Source organism: Triticum aestivum, chromosome 5A, assembly GCF_018294505.1.
Source record: "Triticum aestivum cultivar Chinese Spring chromosome 5A, IWGSC CS RefSeq v2.1, whole genome shotgun sequence".
Lineage (NCBI taxonomy): Eukaryota > Viridiplantae > Streptophyta > Magnoliopsida > Poales > Poaceae > Triticum > Triticum aestivum.
The window spans coordinates 212,930,609-212,937,519 of NC_057806.1; the positions used below are offsets into that span (position 1 = coordinate 212,930,609).

Below are 6,911 nucleotides of genomic sequence, written 5' to 3' on the forward strand. Positions count from 1 at the left end.
GGCTAGGCCGTGAGATTAGCGAGTAGGCAGACTGGGGAAGACGAGTTCTTCGCACGCACCCCAGAGTTCAAACCTCCCAAGGGTCTGCGGAATCCGAAATCCGACACTAATTTAACAACTCCTTCCATGTTATATATCAAATGACTCCAATGTGTACCACATATTGAGTTTTAGATGGATGCTAAGATAGCAATGGAGCACCAACTTGGTTCTAATGTAAGTACATAATTCTGAAGTCCCTCGGCTGGAAACATTTAGTACTTACCATTTTCTCTTTTCCTAGATTTTCCCCCTCTTATACAAATTAGCTAATTAAGTGCCTGAAAGAAAAAGAATCGCTATTTATGCCGGAGTTAGCAAATTATCAAGTACAATATAATAGAGTCTATGAGCATCTTGAATTTTGTTGCAATATATGTCAGCATCCAAATTTTCTTTTTTCACATTATGTCGATTATCTATCACTAAGTCATGCGGTCCCTTTTCAGTTATGAGCAACAGTAATATTACATGACGATTATAAATTAGGTATGATTTTTTTGCTCTCTAATTCATGAGTACATGTGGTATTACTAGAGTACAAACTCACTGTCTAATATTTGCGGTGAACCTGATTGAAGTTATAAGCTGGCCTCGCGAACACAAAGATCTGTTCCATTTGATTTTCCCATTCCTCATAAATAAAAATGTTGCATATTACAGTTCCAAGGTATGCCAAATTATTTACTAGAAAGCAGTATTTGCTATAGATTACTGTAAATGTCTATATGTTTAGAACGTCTCCCCTCAGTATATAATTCCTAGAGATAAAAATTTCTTAATATCTCTGGCCGAGTTCAAATTTAGGACATTGTATTTGGTTGTCAAACAAGATTTCACTGCACTGTTAGTGATAGTTCAAACTTGTGATGGCTCCATGTCAGATGAAAGAACACAAGAAGCAAGTGTGCCAATCAGGCTACACTATTATTGCTCAATTTTTTAACAAACATTGCAGAAAGTTTGGTTGTTTGCAGTTGAACGGATATTATATGTTGTCAAAAAGGATTCATGTTTCGCTTTTTCTGCATGTAGATATTCATGGGATAAGATTTGATCGACTCTTCGCTGAAATTTATTTGTGTACTAACGCATAACCAAGTAATGATATCTACCTTGAGAGCTTCAAGAAGGATGTACTGGGTGCATTTAGGTGTACTGATATTTTATGAATCTTCACATTTATTTCGGTTATCACTTTTGTTCTCATACTATTTGTCTTTCATCTCGCACATGATGTTACTCGTTGTATCAGTTATGTTGTCTCCACAAGAGATTTACATTTTTGTGACCAGGTGCATAAGGCTCACCTATTTATTCTTTGTTTTCAAACATGGCAGCCCTTTGGTAGAGGCTTATGAAGATGTCATTTCTGCACCATGTACACAATCTATGCTTATTAGTTGTCTTCGAAGTGTTGAGTAGGCCTATTTACTATCTAAATTATTGTGTATGTTGTTATATCAAGCCAGTTTGTATGTGTGAATCTTGCCTTAGCCGACTATATATGAGATCTCAAATTACTAACTAATGTATGGTTATATTTATGCATTTAATATATTTCACGTGGTCATATATCTACCAAAATCTCTATCATTTCATTGTACAAATAGATGGGTGCAGCAACACACGCCACCAATGATCTAGTAAGTATAAAAAATGTTTCTCACAAGGGAGCCCCCCCCCCCCTGCCGCCTGGACAACCCCATGCTGTAAGGACATCCTATATTGTGCTTTGCACGCTGGGAGAAGACACACCCGTTTGGGCCGGCCCATGTGCGGGCGACCTGTTTTTTTCTTTTTTTCTCCTTTAAATTATTTGGTACTTCCAAAAAATGATAATTTTAAAATAAAATGTTCAATAAATCATAAAATGTTTGTGGATTCAGAAATGTTTGCAATGTTTTTTTTAAATGTTCGCAATTTTGAAAACAAATGTTTATGAAATTAAAAAATGTTCATGTTTTGAAAAAAATACGTATTAAAAATATTAATGAAATTGAACAATATGTTCGCCAAAATGTTATCGGTGATACAACAGAATGTTATCATGGTCACTGAAGATTATATATTTTTCTTCTATTGCAACGCACAAGCCCTTTTGCTAGTCTATATCTATACCTACTATTAAAGGAAGGTGATATTCTTGGTTTCATCCTGCTTCACTTGGTCCCGATTCAATTAATTTCATGTACGCTATTTTGTTTCGTTACTTGCCACCCGTTTTGACCCAACGAAGGAAGCCCATCTGGCAGCGCACTATGGCCCAGGTTCGGAGAGCTGGCAAAAAATAAAATTGCCCATGGGAGAGTTCGATCTCATAACCGGCCGACCGGCCACACACACAACTAGCGATACGAGAGAATTTCTTTTCTCCCGTTGCAACGCATGAGTCTTTTTGCTAGTCAAAATCAAATGGAAAAGCAAGAACAATGTATGTGGTTCTTCCCCAAGTGGACAAAGATCTTAAATTCCCACTACATTGGTCTACATAGGACACGGTGCACAACTTGGCTCCACCGGCACCCACTCCAATTCCAGACCCTGCCTTTTGGTAAAAAAGAAGACCCAAAGCCTGCCCTTTATCAAAAAAGAAGACTCAAACCTACTCCTTTAAGACTGCCCGTAATGGTAGTATCATGTATGCCAACTAAGAAATTTTGATGAGATGGCATAGAACTAAATGAAGAAAGAGATGCTTGAGTATCATATCATGATACCATATCATATTAAATGATGTGCTACTTTGTGTCATGCATAGCAATAAATGTAGTACTCTATGATACCAACGAATGATACTTTGCATTACGGATGTAGTATCATACAGTAGTATCATATACATGATACTAGTATATGATACTCCCCATTACAACCAGCCTAAAGAAAAAAGAAAAAGAAAAAAAGATCCAAACCCTGCCAGTCCCGGATCAAAGAACCATACCTCCCACAAAAAGGAAGCGCACAGCCTACGCCGCCTCCTCCCACCCATCTCAAGTCATTTTCAATAACTAGTTAATTGCCTGTGTGTTGCACCAGGGCATACATATTCCGGTGGTTTAACACAAATCATGCGTAACATATATTTTTAGTATCCTTGTGCACATCGGGCGACATTGTAGACTCTTTTTTGCCATTATACCACCTTATTTGCCATACACCTCAAAGCTCACCACCTCTGTCATAGCGCATCCAGCTTGCAATTCCCTCTTCCACCCCACCCATACACACTTCAAATTTCAAACACGTAATTGTGCAGTTATGATGTATTATACCATGTGCCTGTGTTAGCCAGGCATGTCTACGTTTTTTTTACCGTGTCACGTGCACTGCTTCCTCTCCCTTAGTCACTCTTTCTCCCTCGATATATCTCCCCCCTCTCCTTTCGTCCTTCCCACCACCATCCCTTGTTCTCGCTTTCTCCCACCCTCCATCACTCCTTGCCGCCACTGGAGGGGACTGGCATGTAGGTCGAGCATGTCGCGTGGTTAGGGTAGAGGGGAACTATTAGAGGAACTAGATGATTCCCCGCACGCTTGTTGCGGAAAATATTGCCTAAAACTGATGTTTTACCATGCAAACTGACTGTCCTAAAAAGGTCTGCAGAATAATTTAGAAATGATTTTGCCTTGATAACGTTCTTTTGAATGATACATGACTGTAATGGTATATAGGTAAGTAACATTGATCCTTCTACTTATTTCATTCGAAGTTTGGACAATAGATGAACAATCATAATGTAGGATTATATTGTCGTCACACATGGAACCAACTGGTTTAGAGCTTCACTATATGCTACCAAGTCTGCATCATCCGCAAGGGAAAAAACTTTCAAGCTACAACTAAAACATCACCACCTTGCTATACCATATAAACCCATGTCTTGACCGTGTGCAATTTCCATTAGAGCTCCCATGTACATTTACTTGTATCCATCTCGCATGAGTAGGTAAAAAAATGTCATACATATGTCATTAGTACTGATAGGGTCATAAGGCTTCACCTTGCAAACATATGAGGATAGCATAACTCTGCAGAAAAAACTAACAAAGTAATCCACTAATGGGTGATTACCTTTACAAAAATGGAATCATCGAGGTGGTGTCAAGCTTGCAAAAAAAAGGTATCTCAACTCTCATGGTTGGTCCATCCATATGCAGGAGAATTTGTAGTTGAGATTTGAGACAGTGAGAAATAGAGAAGGACTGAGATACTGGATTTTTTTATTTTATACTATGCATAACCATTTTCATCTAGATTCTCACCCACCAATATATCGAGTGCGAACCAAACATTTCGTATTCAATTTGTTATGCTATTCCTCAATGCATAATTCGGCATGTGTGTAATAAATAAGGTTTTATTACCTTTAAAAGATAAAGCAGTTAGAGAAATAGGGATACATGGAAATACCATCGGACACCGTGTATATAGCCATGACATGGAAAAATATCTTTACCTTCCTTCATTATCGTCATATTTGACATCACTATAAGTAAGAGAGTCAGTAGCCGCATGCATACATCTTGAAGCCAATACACTGTATATTAACACAGGAAACTCACAGAAAGGAAACTCTAGAATAAAGAAAAAAGTGACCTTTATAAACATCAAAATACTCATGTTATTCATAAAAGACACATCCATAAATAGGCTGCATCACAGAATACCTTCAAATGGCTACGTGAGTGGGAATTTATTTTCAGTATGAAAACGAAAATTAGAATAGAGTTCAGAGTTAGACTGCACCAACTAACATATCACTTCCAAGATCAGCTAAAATTAGACAAAAGAATACAGTGACTTTAGTGTCCCTTTTCAGGAAGAATCAAGATATTGTTTTAACATGATGTACGATACTGCAAAACACCATTTTTAACCAATAATTACATCTCGATGAGAAGTACTACTACAAAAGATTGTGATGGGGAATGGAGAGTCCACAGGGACGATGGTCAGGACGCATAACCTGAACTTCACGCTGGCACCGGTAACGACACTTTGTATGGGGACGCAGTTGCGACAGCCGTGGGGACCCCCCTGCCAGCACGGAAGGAATGTGTACTGCTCCACTGGTCGCCATAGCTGGTCTCGCCTCGTTGAGCGACTCCTGCGTCGACTGCTTCCTCCAGTGCATCGCTACCGCTGGAGAGGGTTTATTCTTGGGCGTGGACACTGGTGGCGAGTCAGGGTGTGACAAACCAATTTGATGTTGATTGTTGAATGATATTAACAAACAGCCAATCGCAAGATTCAGTGAAAGGAAATATGATTCAACGTTCAGCTGTTGAATTGGAACTCGTGAAGGCAAAACACAAAAATCTAAATCTGACTCACATCTTTTAGAGCCCCGGGCTCCTCCCACCTTCCACACCGGTGATGGCGAGAAGATAACACGGCCATCGGCTTCTCCGGGCAGGCTGCGGCCGTGCGCCCAAGATCCGCTTTTCAGCCGTAGGTCGATAGCACGATGCAGCTGTAGATCGTAGGCAACCACTACCTCTGTGGCAAGGCACCCATGGGCGACATGAGGTGAGGGCGAAGGTAGCTGTCGATAGAGAAGAAAGGGTCGCGGAGAGATGAAGATGTAGGGATCGAGATAGGAGTGGGGAATGAAGAAGGATCAAGATGCAGCGGGCCTAATGGGCACATACTGGTGCTTGTAGAATTTTATGGTGCGGGAGAGTGGTCCGTGGAAGGGAAAAATTGCTAGAAGGCGAAAGAGGAAAAGACAGGACGCTTTGATGACCAAGGATGGGCATGAAAGAATGTAAAAATGCATCAATGATTCGTTGATTATTTGTGAGTGGATTGCTGACGAGGCTAGATTGATCTGCTGAGGTGACCGTTGTTGATGTGGACAGCTTGCATGTCAAAAGATATAAAATAGTGGGGATGAACTATTTAAGTATTATAGATTGGTAATTGGAGCTAAAGCAAGTCCAACAACTCTTTCAAACTATCTCCCCTGAATCTATGCATATGGGATTCCCCTATAAAGGTTCTCCCGGATAACTTGTTTTAACTCCAACGACATTTGTAAATCTCAACTTCTATATTTCAATCTCTCATATTTGATTTATTTTATGAAACTACAAAATTCATATGCTCACTATTGTGAAACCCTGCATATTCAGTTGAATGATCAAACTATTGCTAAAATATAAAAGTAACACATGCATAATAAACAACCAAAAAAATTAAAATTGTATATGTTCTATAGCAAGGTCTCCATGCGTTGCGGCCAAGAACAAATTTATTATTTCTTTTTATTTCACAATTCCTTGAATATCTTTGGCAACCTAGGCCGAACATCACAAGTCCAAAAGAAGAAAAATAAACAATATTGACACCAAATATAGGTTTCAAGGGGTAACTGATATAGCAATGCACGATGCTTGCAAATAGGCATGACGAATTTAGGAAAGCATAGCTCCGTAGGTAAATGAGAGAAATGTGTATACACCTGAGACCGTATGACCAGGCAACACCAACAACGTGCTGGGGAGACTGAGGTAATTAAGATCCCGAGTAAAGATGCAATTTCGAAGCCAACAACATAAATTATCAACGCATACCATACATATTTCAGTCACTTTCGGAAGGGAGACATGTCTGATCGAGCAGCCACGTCTTTGGTCTTTCGGTGACCGAAAGAGAGTACAAGGGCTAGAAGCATCAGTGGAACGGCCTGCAGATTTCACAGTAATAAAACAAATAACTAAATTGAGACATGCAACTTCATGTGAAGATGCATATGCAAATAAATCAAGAAACATCAACGTATATATTCCTATAGTAGACTTAACCATTCTCAATAAGATCCAACCCTTGACAATCTAAGGCTGCCCGCAATGATAGTATCATATATGCTA

At 39.4% G+C, this 6,911-nt stretch overlaps 1 long non-coding RNA gene across 1 annotated transcript; it reads right to left on the reverse strand.

Annotated features, from left to right (window-relative positions):
- Positions 1-4,796: 4,796 nt before the first annotated feature.
- Positions 4,797-5,784, reverse strand: LOC123102808 (uncharacterized). The gene is made up of 2 exons (XR_006449390.1): positions 5,374-5,784; positions 4,797-5,211 (listed from the first exon to the last, which is right to left on the reverse strand). It is a non-coding gene; the product is annotated as an uncharacterized lncRNA (long non-coding RNA).
- Between the last annotated feature and the right edge of the window lie 1,127 nt (positions 5,785-6,911).